A 14,236-nucleotide genomic window follows, 5' to 3' on the forward strand; every position below is an offset into this window, starting at 1 on the left:
CTTCAGGTGCTTGGAACAGGAAATTGGTTTGCTGACTTCAAGTAAGCTAGTGCACAGAGCCCATACTCTACTATTCAACATACTTCAAATATGCATAACACTGAGCTAACATTACATTTGCATCATAATTAATGATCACAGTGTGAAAAACATTTCCTACTAACCAGCTCCAGCTTTTGCTGTAATTCAAAGTCTGATACGTCTTCTAGAACTGGATCGCTCTTTTCAGGGCCTTCTGTGATGCAATTAAACATTGTAGTTCAAAGGAAACAAGGGGGCGGGTCTACCATTAACATGATCTTGATCCTCACATATACCTACAAGACAGAAACTAGTTTGTCAGCCAATCATTATGCCAACTAGTCAGACAGTATTTATATCACATATGGTTACACAAACCCGTAGAATCTAGTGCCAGGTTTAGATGTCCTTCTAGGCCCTTGAACACATCAGACTGTGACAGCACCCCCATAAAAATTCTTGTCTCACCCCCCCCCCAACATTTATCGTTTCTGTCATCGGAGAATTTAACGTACATGGTGTTATTGGGGTTGTACGATAGTCTCCTGAATGGCATCATCCAGGACATTGGATCTGTTGATGAATTCAGTCAATTGAGTTGAATGTTCAGGTGTTCTTCCTGTTAATTTTTGCAGCGAGTTCTACCAGCATGTTCATTTTGGGGGGATCTATAAATGAGTTTTGAAATGCCAAATAAAGTGTTTGCTATGCTGGTTGCTAGGGTAATCATGTTGGTTGCTATGGTGGTTGATATGGTTTAATGACAAATAGTTTAATGGATGAATGAATGGTTGGAAGTAGCCTGGCCTCCGCCTGCCTACGTACTTCCGCTCGATTTCTTTTCCCTACAGTACTCCATCTGGAATAGCTCTCGTTCACTTTGTTTACTTCGGTAACTTGTCTCCGAACCAACCAGCGAACAGAGGGCATTCCTGAGAGCGATTACATAGACAAGCGTCCACCAACCAGGAAATAAACGTTTGCCAATGGATCTAGGCCAGACTCTCTGCGAAGTCAGATTCAGATGGATGGAGAGAAAGTTGAATGGAAAGTGGTTTGTACTACTAAGGTACTGTACTTACGATGGTTGTTTCCTTTGTGGTTGATAAGATTTAAAAGCTTAGAGATATATGAATGTGCTATGCCATCAGAGCTTTGTAAGTAATTAACATTACCTTAAAATCAATTCTGTAGGAAACAGGGAGCCAGTGTAGTTCAGCTAACACAGAAGTGATATGCTCTCTCTTCTTGGTCTTAGTTAAAAGTCTAGCAGCAGAGTTCTGTATGAGTTCCAATTTCTTTATATGTTTTTTGGGAGACCAGTAAAAAGTGCATTGCAGTAGTCTAACCTGCTAGTGATAAAGGCATGGATTATTTTTTCTGCATCTTGTTGAGTTAAAAAGGGCCGCACTTTGGCAGTTTCTCAGGTTGAAATAAGCTGTCTGAGTTACTTGACTGATATGGAGCTTGAAGCTTAACTTTGTATCTGTATCTAAAATGACACCTAGGCTTGTTACTTTTGGTTTGACCTGGGGGGTATTTCAGATGAAGCAGGTTTACTGGCTTAAGTGGGTATGTTAACCCAGAGTAAGCGGTAACCCTGTGATTTCAGTTCCAAAACGTTCAAAAATGATCAGGTTATGTAAGTAATTATGTTAACATAGGCTCTGAACTTAACCTGGTAGGGGGTAGGTTTTGTTCAGGTTATGTTCGGTTATTTCAATGCACGTTCAGCCAGACCGCTGTTTTCACACTTGCCACACAATGGCGTTTTCTTTTGACGAAGGTCCAAATGACAAAGCACAAAACATCCGTGCTATTCCCCGTGAGAGGGTGATAAGACCACAACATGATAGCGTTTCTTTTGCAAACGAGTTTTTGCAAAAGCGCTACCGTTTTTCAGCAGAATCCTGAATAAAGTATAGCCTACTTGAAAAACATTGTCCATCCCTACATTTCTAACGCATCGTGGATCAATTAGAATAGAATAAAATAAATCACAAAAATGTGATATATTGCAATTACACATATTATGTACATGTTAATGTATGTCTCACAAATATAAGTCACATATATACACATACATGTCATATATTTCAAAATATAGCAAAATTGGCTGTTTTTATATATATCACATATATTTTTCCAGATATACAAATATATCACAAATATATGTCTGTTGCAGTAATGTGATAAGTTATGTATTTGTACTCATACTAGCGATACCAATATATTGAAAATGTATGTTTATGGCATAAATGGAAACATACAATTAGTTATGCATTTGCACTCATTAGGGAAACAGATATATTGCAAAATATATGTAATATTCTGCTATGTCCCATTTATGTAGTATAGATATGTCACAATAGATGTATAGTCTAGAAATATATGTTGTTCCAAAGAAAAAGCACAATATATTTGTTTAACCTTTTACTGAAGTTTAGTTTTTCCACACATACAATATAGTTTAGTTTTATCACTTTTTGTTAATTTTTGATATCAGTTTATTTGTGAGGGCTCTGCCAAGTAAACTCTCCAGGTAGAAACTTTTTTTCCATATGGAAGTGGCACACATTTGGAATATTCCAGAATGCACTCAGGGCCAGATGTAGCCTACGTACATTTGCGAACGTAGCGTTATCAGCGTCATGGACAAACCGCAGATTGCGAACGCTGTCAGACCGCTGTCAGAAGTTTCCGTCATATTTATCAAACTTTCAATCCATAGTGTAGACTTTGCCTTTCTCTGCCTTTCTCCGCCCATAAACGCAATTTACGAACGTCCACAACTAAACGGCAGAGCCTACATACAAGCGCAGTTGAATGAAGTTAACTGATGACAACATTAAAAAGAATCAAACGTTTAGCGATCATGAAATAATACCATACATGATAAGATGTCAACAAGCAGGAAGATAATGAAGATCAGTAGTTTTACTCAAACTACTTGTGCACATAGACTATGGAAAATTGGTCAAATCTAGCAAGTAGGAAAGTTTAAGTGAATGACGTGAAAGTGAAAGTAAGACATTCGAAAGGCCAACGAAAGTTAAGGTTGCTTTTGATAGTAGACAAATACTTACACAACTGGTGTTCTAAATAGCGATTCTGTTGTCTTTGAAAGGTTCTCTTATTGACCCATTGAACTGCAATTTGGATTAATACCTGCTTTTACAAGGCGGAAGTATTTAGGCGCAGAATAGACGTGCGCTTTCAGGAGCAGTCTTTGTACATACCGCGGAATACATAGGCGCTATTTACGCTTCCCCTCCCATCTCTTTATGCTAAACTCCCACTTTCCTCTGGATCCTCCCATGAATGCATATGCATGACACGAAAAACACAATGTGCCCTTTTCAGCTCCCGCTTTAACATCTTTGCGGCCTGTTTGTACATAGGCCTACCTCGCAATGATTTTACACACACGTTGTGAAACAAATACGCCTGAAGTGGGAGCAAAAGCGTTAGTACATCTGGCCCTCAGTGTTCTCAGGGCAGCAGTCCTCACAAATCACCGCCTGCAAACAGGTAAAAGAGGGTGACTAAGATTAATATGTTGCAAAACACACAGAACATGAAAAGACCATCACTGAAGCACTACTACCCTCACATGCATCTTTAATAAACACATGGTGAGCTATAGTTTAAATGGAGAACCATTTGTGCGAGGGTATTAGCTGCGTAGTTCAATGAAGATACATGGATCTAGCTAGTGTTTTTGAAGTGCAAGATTGCAGCATCTAAGCTACTATGATTTAGGGGAAACGGTGTAATTAAGTGGTATCGGTGAATTTTTACGAGTACATGGGCCCAGTATCAGTCCAATCCCCGATGCCAGTATCAGTATCTGGCCATCCCTACTAACATAAAACATCTCTGCCAGTAATGTAGGTTTGAAACCAGAACATTATAAGAGACCCACCCACTTCGCAAGGAGGTGAATTAGAGATCATTGTCTATTTTTACTAGTTAAGCAGATGGTCATTGGAACAGGTGCAAATCAGTTTAAACGACCCTTTATGATCTCATAATGGCCAATAGAAAGTGTGTGTGGGGGGAAAATAAGCTTGTTGTTCGCAAAGCGTAAAGTTTACACAGAGAAAAATCCACCTTTTTTTACCCTTATTCACTATCGGACTACTATTGTAACTTTAATGTTAGCTGCTGCTGCTGGATCCTCTAGAACTGGATCCTCAGGGTCAAAATCGGTCCCTTACCTTTTACCTTGGAACCTTTACCTGTTTCAACAGCTTTGATAGACAGACAGCTTTCTCGATTGCTTTGACCTGCTTAAAGAAACTGAGATCCACTTTAATTTTCATTAACACCTTTGCACAGCAGAAGTCATCTCTTGCAAATGTGTTCTCACATTTCATTCGGTTCACACAATTCTCACACCCTTTTGCAAAACAATTAATACAGATTCAAAGACACCGTACTCTATCTGTTTCCCTGTGCTAAAAAGAAATCTAGAGATTCCTTGCATAAGTCTGAATTGCTGATACACCTGGGTTAAAATCCTTTGCACAATTCTTCAATCAGCAATCATTCATTATCCATAAGAGATATGGACCATGTCTGTTCTGTTGCTATTTGCAAGTATGGATCTAAGGCACATTTAGAGAAAGTACTTTACTGCCTATTTAGTGAAGAAAACAGTAGAAAAGGTGTTTACTGTAGGTCTATTTCAATGAATAATGACAAGTTGTAGTTCAGTGTGTGTGTGTGTGTGTGTGTATTTCAGAGGTATAGTGCAAGTGGTGAGTGTGTATGAGCTAGATATAGCCATTTTACCCAACTCTCGGGTGGAATACATCTATCAGCGAATATCCTGCTCCCGTCAAAAAGAGCAGACAGTCCCAAAGAACTGATACTGTATGCAGGGGTATGTTTAAATATCTCCATGGCATTGGGCAGGACAAGCTAAGTGCTCTTATTAAGCATTATAAGGAGCACGGTGTTATTCCTTGAGTTCATGCCAACAAAAAGCATCAGCTTCCTAATGCGCTGAAGAAAGAGGACATGTATGTTGCACATTTCATTTCAAACTACGCTGAAAATCGTGCCGTGCATCTTCCAGAGAGGATAGCAGGCTTTTGAAGGAGTGATTTCAAACTCCTTCCAACTAACTGTACAAAAGTGAAGGTGCACTTTGATTACTGTGCTGCAGCAACTCGGCGTGTGGTTTCTCTAGTTACGCTTCGTCGTCTCTAGCAGGAAGTGGTGTCATTTGTTGTCACAATGCAGCCAGCAACTGACCTGTGTTGCACATGTCAAAAGTATATATAAAAAAAACATCAGTGAGGCACCCAATAAGTCTGGTTCAGAGAAGGCAGAGCTGCATTGTCTGGCCATTTAACATCTGGAGAAAGCTAGAATAGAATGTACACTCTATCAGCAACTTTGTAAGGATTCAAACGCAAACTTGCCTGCTGAGTTAGAGTTAGGTCCACACATTCCTTGTAGACCCCCCCCCCCTGCAATATGGCTATGGAATGTGGAGTATGAATTGATTTTTTTGGCGGACATTACACATGGCACCTTTAAGGTAGCTTAATTAACAGTCAGTGACATGGTAGCTCTATTCTGTTGTGCTATATGCGACTGTCTGTACTGCACACCCCTAATCAACATGACTCTTAATTCAATTCAATTTCAATTTATTGTGCTAATACAGCGCCAAAACATTAGGGGAGAGTGGGGTGATTGGTGCCAGTGGGGAAGTTGTGCCACCCCCTATTTCTAGGAAACTATAGAAGAAATTGGTCATGTGACCACACATTTTTGAAGACTCAGCCATTTCAATCATCCTGCAGAGAAGAGAGCCTCATTGCATGAGAGGTAAGCACATTTAAGTTAAAAGAACTGTTTTTTGCCTTTCAAAGTAAAATTTCTATGATCATGTTTTTTTGATTGTTGTGTCAAAACAGTTATAGACAAGTTTGAAACATTTCACACATGTTTTAGTGCTTTGGTAAGCTACATTATGAGTCTATACAGGTAGCATGATGTTAGCTCAAATCTGATGGATGATAAATTTTTTCCAAAATGGTGGGGTTGGGGTGATTTGTGCCAAAGGCCCTGGGTTAAGTTGTGCCAGTGGCACCTCCACTAATACTCACCCCCACTTATAAATAATGTTTTAAACATATTATTTATTGTAATTGTGCATTTTATTCTTACATTTTATCACTAAAACTATGTGACATTCTTTATTTTAGACCAAAAATAGAAATATACCATCATGCCACAGAGTTATAAGAGGAAGACAGGCAGGGCATACTGTACGGAGAAGGAGCTGGCAGAACATAGGCACTAGCAGTAATGTTTCACGGTCTAAGTCCATGAAATGCTGTGAACTTCACACACACACACACACACTGACCAGGAAGCCTGGGAAGGAGAGGGGGAACATCATCTAGGTAGTAGCAGTGGCAGAGTTGACATCTACACAACCACATCCAACCACCTAAATCTGCTGTAAACTTCTCTGATCAACAAAACTTTAATCTCATTTCAGGTATGACTTCCCTCCACACAAGATCTACAACATGGATGAAACTGGTGTGACAATGGAAAATGACCTTTGATGTGCTGATGTGGCGCAATAGGCTTGTAGAAAATTGGCCTTTGATGTTGTAAAATAACTTTAAATAAACCTTAAATGAGTAATTTTCTATTGAATTTGTCTAGCTTTTATAAAGCATTACAGTGTCTGAGATCAAAATATACCGGGGGCAAGTTGTGCCACAAGACCACTTTTTTTCAGAAAGCTATATCTCTTAAATACTATATTTCAGATTGAAAGTGATTGTCAGATATGTACCACATCCTGAAATATATGTTCATATTGTAGTTGGAAGCATTACGATCATGGCCTCCCTTTAAAGTCACTTTAAGTAAAAACTGGCACAACTCACCCCACTCTCCCCTACACATGTATCATGGCGCTTTACAGAATGTAGGCAATCAGAGAAAAAGAAAAGAGGGAGAAAAGAAAAGGAAGAAAGAAAGAAGGAAGGCCCATGGGTAACAGGGGAGAGAAAAAACTCCCTAGAATTGGAGATACATATAGGAAGAAACCTCGAGCAGATCCACGACTCAAGGGCCTGACCCATCTGCCTAGGGTCAAAACGGACAGTAAGGTCTGTAGATAGATAGATAGATAGATAAATACTTTATTGATCCCCAAGGGGAAATTCAGGAACAATTCTGTAAACAATGACAAATGCATATGACAGTCAGGTGTGGAGAATAGGACAAGAGGTGGGATGATTACGTATCCGGTATGATAAAGCATTAATCATGATTTAGTGAGAGAAAGTGCAATAGTCTGGCGGAGTTGTCCAGGAAAGAAAGTTGTCAGGGGGCAAGTGGTGGGTCAGCAGACAGGCCAGAATCCGGGCAGAGTTGTCATAGACAGGTGATGGGGCTGTACGGGCCAGGAATCCAGGTAGGGGGTCAGTAATACAGCAGTCAAGGATGGGACTTCAGGTGGGATGGGTAAGAGGAGGGCCAGGCACACGGATGGTTGATGACTGGTGATAATATACCTCACAAGTGAGGTACAGTAAGGGAGAAGAAAGAGAAATGTAGAATGGGTTAGTATTACTTGAAATCAATGTGGTTAATGTCAAGAAGTGATCAGTGGTGCTATATATTGTTACAGTAAATCATAGTGAGAATGGGCAAGAGAGGGAGAGTTGAGAGAAAGAGAGTGGGGAGAGAGGAGAGGGGGGGGGGTTGTACGGCGTGGCACATGAGAAGTCCATGACAGCACTATGCTATAGCAGCATATAAGGCATGGTGAGGGGTAGTCGACACCAGCGCAGGTATGGTCAGTGACCACCATCTCACGCGCGACTGGGGTGCCAGTCACACGAGGACTCAGCAGGGTGGTCCATTCCTCTTAACACTTAAATCCTCATATCCCGCCAGCGGGACGGTTACCCCCCTCCCCCACATTCTAAATCAACTGTATGCACCATATTGCTATGTAGCATAGTAATGTTATACACCATTTCAAAGCTTTGGCTCTTGGGAATCCAAAAATGACAACTTTTTTCATGTACAGTCAATCTGTATAGTGCATTACATTTTCAGATTAATTTTATTATGTCTCAATTAAATTTTATCCAAAATGCCCCCCTCCCCCTCCTCCGCTTTTGGTGCTACCCTGACTTCTGGCTGCAGTGTAGCTGCAGCACCATAAGTAGATGCAACATATTGGGTACTGAAATATTCACAAGAATCCATAGTAATTGAATCTTCATGTTGTATTATCCAATATTAGTTGTACAGATGTATAGTTTATCTTATACGTTAGACCGGCACATCCGGGAACTTGACTCGTGACAAACGTTCCCGCCCCTTTCGGGGGGAAAACAAACAACCCCTCTCATTAACTCCAACGCAAATTAGGGTCAATAAACGTAATTCGTACAGAAATCGCAGGAGTAAATAATAACAAAAAATACCACAAATCAATATGACCACTCAATACATAACCATTTTGCCGGTCGTTGACCGTGAAAGATACCTACAAAAGCTTAATTCAATTAATATAAAAACATGTCCCTTCAGTCTCCCGAGTACGAAGTGGTGCAACAACCCCACTCAGTGACCAGAAGTGTCATACGGTCTTCTCTTCTTATGGCTTGTAGCCATAATTTTCTTCTGTCAGGATTTTTTTTGAGGACATGGCAGGCAAAAGAAACTCAGGGAGGGGTTCTTAGCTGTGTGGTTGGTACACCCAACCACACAGCAACTTTTCGGCATGTCTACCAGTTCACTCTGGCTTGTTCTGAGGGAATGTTTTCCCCTCAAAAGGGGCATGGCGCAAACAACCTGCTCTGTGTGACGCGGGTCCGGTTGTAAGTATACACACTCATTGAACCAACAAAGTAAATGCAAAAATAGAGACTTTTTTGTAATTATTCCATATTTTGTGTAGTCAGTCTATATCAGAACACCTGACATACAATCTAAATAGTCCACAAGAAACCTCAAAGTGTTACCTTTCATTTGAGACCAGGATTATACTTCTACACAAAGGGGTTCATGTGCAGTAAGCATTTGAGTGTCAGTATGCATTTTGGATAACAAAAAGTCCTATGGGGAGTTTCCATAGGCATTTTACAAAACGCATGAGCATACCTTGCCAAATAATGGTCTAAAGCACTCATATTTTCATTCTATATTGATCTACTTTTGCACACAGCCTCGCAAGACCTGGTGCTAAGGCTCAGTTGTGTTTCTAAGGGATATCAAGTGACCCAGAGGGCTGAAATATGGTCAGTTCAGAGATGCTTGTAATCCGGCAGAAAGAAAAAACTATATTCTAGCCTCTGTAACTCTGTGTGAGTACATCACACAGTTATTTTGACTGTTTCCTATGAAAACTACAGGTTCTCAGCTTTCTATAGAGGTCCAACATTTGATGGTAGGCCCCAAAAGAGGTGGGAACAATGCCCTTGTAAATAGGCAGTGCAATTTCAGGCAAAAACTTGAAATTTGTATTGAGATCTATTTAACCTTGGTTGAAATATTACAGAAGCTATGTTTAGCTGTGACAATATCCTGGGTAACATATACTATCAACAGTTAATGCTATTTTTCACAATATAGAATCCCCATTTGAAAGCCTGGTCATGTTAGGCTGCAGTTGTAATTGCTAGTTTGTGTGGCTAGTTATTTTGCCTACGTAGACTTCATAATGAAAAAGCTTTGTATGTCCCTTTTCTTCTTTGGCTTTTTTGGGTTATGTATTGGTAGACATCCATGATAACTTAGCCTACCCGACACACCCGCTCGCTTGTCTGGTCAGTGTCCCCACAAAGTGAAGTATGCTTTGACACTCTTGTGCATGTCAGATAATCCCCTTTCGGTTTCAGCCAATCAAATGACAGTGTGTCTTTCAGTGTGTGTGACAATGGTTGCACAAACACGTCAACCTCAGTTAGGAGTCCCTGTGCATCGTCTGACACTAACTATATTGGATTTTCCACAGCACAACTGCATTAGTGTGGGTGTTCACGCCCCTCAGGAAGAATGACGGTGAACTTGTGTCCAACCACAAGGACACCCACTGAAGATATTGGCCATGTTCACCGGGTATTTTTAAAAACAGATTTTCTAAAACATAAATCTAGATGAAGAATGGCTTGCTGTTGACAAGCTACAGGGAAGTCCCTCCTCGTGTTAGTTGTGGTTAAGAACCTTTCTCAAGGGCATAGTTGTAGCAGTCCTTTGGATTAAATTCACAACCTTTCAGTATTGCAATTCCATGTGAAGTGTTAAAGTGTTTTTAGCTGCAATGTTATGGGAACACATCCATACAAACCTGCTGCAGAAGTTTTCATGTGGAGTTAACCAGGTCTTTGTAGCCAGCTGAGCTGATCTGGTCTGCTTTTCTGTCTGAATGAGAAGGAATACCACACCACAATACTGTTGCATATAGACTGTGGCATGCTTATAGTACAAATGCCATTCTCTGGTAGAGTGTGGTGACAGAGGGACATAGACCTGAAGAAATGTCTCCAACATGTGTCATGTCTCACCATCATATCTGTGATGTGCAGCAAATGTGTTAAAAGATAATTCCGGCCGATTACAACATAAGGCCCGGTTGTTCAATGTCACTGAGTGGTGGTGAGCGATAGGTGATGCTGCACTGTGCACTCTGCTGTGTAATGCAAACAGAACTGAGAAGGTCATTTCTTTTTTGTCATTTTCAAAGAAAATTCTGTGCCTGATGAAATGTATGTATGTCCCAACAAACACGTAATGTTCGGGGAATGATGTTCATTTTAAGATTTTGGGAATGTGCCCATTCATCGTTACTAGTGTTTTGAACAATAGGTTTTGAAACTTGCCATGGGAAAAAAGGTCTTCAGCTACCTCTGAAAAAGCCTTCAAAATGTGATGCATTCATTCAACAAGTGTAACTAGAACCTATTTATTCTTGAACCATTAGCCTAGCTTTAGCTTAACATAATTCATTGGAAGTGGGTTACACTTAGCCTATAGCTTGGCTAGCTTTACAGCATTAATTTCATGTTTTTTTATTATATTGTAACAATCAGTGAATGAGGTCTAAGCTAAATGTAAAGGCTTTTAATGAAGAGGTCACAGACATTGATATTGATAGGGAAGTCGTAGTGTTGTCACACGTACTGGATTTTCTGGGATTGTTGTCTTTTTAGAGTGACTGTCCCGGATAATTTATATTTTCCGGGACACGAATTGTCCCGGTTTTTGGTGAAAATGAGCTTCTGATTATAATTTCTGCTAGTTTCAAATGAAACGACAATTCAGTTTTCTTCTTGATTGTGTTTATCGGACATCAAATCCTGTGTTAATCGGACATCAAATCCTGTGTAGCCTACGTACACAGACATAAAATGCATGCTTTTTGTTGATTGGCAGCAGAAATACCACCTAGCAACTGCCATGCCTTTCTAGTAGGCCTAGTTGCTTGGTAATGCAGAAAGGGACAGCAACAGGAAAGGACCACCTCCGTGTTGTATGCAAAAATGATCATGCAGCAGATCTAACTTGAACATTACTTAGTCTAATTAACTTTTAAATTATCATCTTGAGTTTGAGAGAGAGGCTGGCAGGTTCCAGATGGCTTGTCATTGTTGATATGTCTTTTTTAATATAAGAAACGTATAACTGCTTGTAACAACTTAATGTTATGCATAGTATTAGCATAGTAATTGTTAATATTATGTTAATAATATTATAATGAGGCACAAACAAACAAGGCTAGAGTTCATGAATTAGAGTGACAATGCACCATATAAGTTAAACAGCATACAATTTACAGCATGTCTTTATATATACACATTTTTTTTCTGGGGGTCTCGGATTTTCACAAATCAAATATGGCAACCCTAGGAACACATAGATAGATAGATAGATAGATACTTTGATCCCCAAGGGGAAATTCAAGAGGGGTAGCCACAGTCATACACACAAGGGTAATCACACGCACCACACATGGATAATACAGGAAGCACAAACGAAGAGAGGACACACACGTTGACCAATACAGTACATGACAATACACAAATACGACTTACACAAATAAACAATGAATAAGACACAATAAAAACACTATTTCGCCAGCACAGCATTCTGGGTACCCCTCCAGTGGACAGTCACAGAACCCACCGATGCTACATAGCCCCCTCTTTCCACTGCATAACCACAGTTGTGAGTGTGGGTGCTAACACCCCTCAAGAAGAGTGACAATGAACTTGTGTCCAACCACAAGGACACCCACTGAAGATTCTGGCCATGTTCATACGTGGCCGGGTATTTTTAAAACCAGATTTTTTTTTTATTTCTTTTTTGCTGCCGTAAGCCCTGCCAGGAATAGTTTACGTTGGTTGAGAGTGAGGAATATCTGTGAATCATCATTAAGAAGGCAGAGGGAGGGATTAGGTTGTATGACAATATCCAATAGTGATGACATTATAGAAAATACATCAGTCCAGAAGCGTCTGATTGGGGTGCACTCCCAAAACATGTGCATTGTTGTGCCAAGTGCCTGATCTGTAGCCTGACGAGCCAGACCCACATTAAAATGTAGGGTCTGGGCACTCACCGTTTGCAGTACTCAGTCCGAGGGGCGGGATAATCGGTTGTCTTTCAAATTCCCTCTGCACGCAATAGGACAGCGCTGAGTCCTATGCGTTTTCCCACCAGCGGAGCTAGTTGGCTAGTTCAAACTTTTGCCAACTTAAAACAAGCTTAACTCGTGTCACACTGTTGGCCAACAGCAACATCCATCTTCTTTGTTTTCAAGTAGCAGGGAAATTCAAGCCAAACCGTTGTAACTCTGCCATCAGTCATTATGTTAAGCCCGCCTAACGACTCTATACACGATTTGATTGGCCTGATAGAAGTTTAATTTTTCCAGCTCGCAAGCCAACGGAGAGTTGCTAGACTAGCCCTGGAAGCAAATGTAATTTGCTGCCGCTAGGGTGTGTCTAGATTTCTAGGCTACCTGATCTGGGCAGTGAGTGCAAATAAGGTTTGGGACTAATTTTACTTTGAAGCGCTACCCAGGTTTTCCCATATATTTTCCCATAATGGAACTGGGCCCAGTATTTTCAATTCCCTTTCCCACACCCTTTCTACAGCTAGGGGTCCGAAATGGTGAAGGATTATAGCATTGTAAATGACTGTTACAGTCTCTCTGGATTTTTCCAGAATCTGCTGACCCCAGGGCACTCAGTAAGCCTTCATAGCAGATCTTAGCCTAATATAAAGGAAGTATGACATACCTGGCAGATCAAAGTTGTTTTTTTATGTCTAAAAATTGGCGCAGTGCTGTATTGTCAAATAAATTGCCGAAAACAGTGAATCCATTATGAGCCCAACATGGAAATACAAATGGCTTCCCACCTGACTGAAAGTTATAATTGTTCCATAATGGAGAAGTTGTATGAAATGTGTTACATCCAGCATTTTTTCAGTTTTTCTCGAGACATTAAGGGAATTGACTATGGTAGTCCCATAACGTAACTGGATATTTTTGCGACCTGTGCCTGTATAAAGTAAGTCCTCTGAGCGGTGTGGTTGAACATGTGCCGCCTCTATTGCCCGCCATGGGACTTGTGAGTCCTGGATTCTCCACACCTGCAGTGACCTAATTTGGAAGGCATAGTAATAGAAATTTAGATTAGGGACAGCAAGGCCTCCTGTAAGCTTACTTCTTTGTAAAGTTGTTAGTTTAATTCTGGCACGTTTTCCACCCAAAATAAATTGTGACATGAGAGAGTGCATTTTAGAAGTAAATTTAGGTGGAGGAGCAAGTGGAATCATAAAGAACAGAAAATGTATACAGGGTAAGATATTCAAAAATGTGTCAAAATAAAAGTCCAACAATTGCAAAGCAGCATTGCCGTTTTTGTTCCAAACCTCTTACCTGATCACGTCACATCTGAGTCAATGGGCTACTCCAGTGCCAAAAAGACAGAACATGGTCAAGCAAATAATTTTTGTTTCATAAAAATGTATTTGTTTTATGATACCTTTGCAGATGATTTCTCATCTTTTGCTACTGGGAATGTCCAACCGTTCCAGGTTACACAAATACGGGTCAGCTGAATGTAGGCTAGTTTACCTCCCAGTGTAAAATTCAGCAATTATGAATACTTCACAACTTGTATAGTAAAGTGACATTCGATGTAGACTTCAT

The 14,236-nt window shown here is 40.3% G+C and overlaps 1 long non-coding RNA gene across 1 annotated transcript; it reads left to right on the plus strand.

Annotated features, from left to right (window-relative positions):
* The first annotated feature begins 5,724 nt into the window (after positions 1–5,724).
* Positions 5,725–6,696, plus strand: LOC143099644 (uncharacterized). The gene is made up of 2 exons (XR_012981707.1): positions 5,725–5,865; positions 6,545–6,696. It is a non-coding gene; the product is annotated as an uncharacterized LOC143099644 (long non-coding RNA).
* The last annotated feature ends 7,540 nt before the right edge of the window (positions 6,697–14,236 follow it).

This window comes from Alosa pseudoharengus, unplaced genomic scaffold (genome assembly GCF_046254945.1).
Source record: "Alosa pseudoharengus isolate Yale_2024_CS ecotype anadromous, Long Island Sound unplaced genomic scaffold, YU_APseudo_1.1 YU_APseudo_1.1_scf_3, whole genome shotgun sequence".
Lineage (NCBI taxonomy): Eukaryota > Metazoa > Chordata > Actinopteri > Clupeiformes > Clupeidae > Alosa > Alosa pseudoharengus.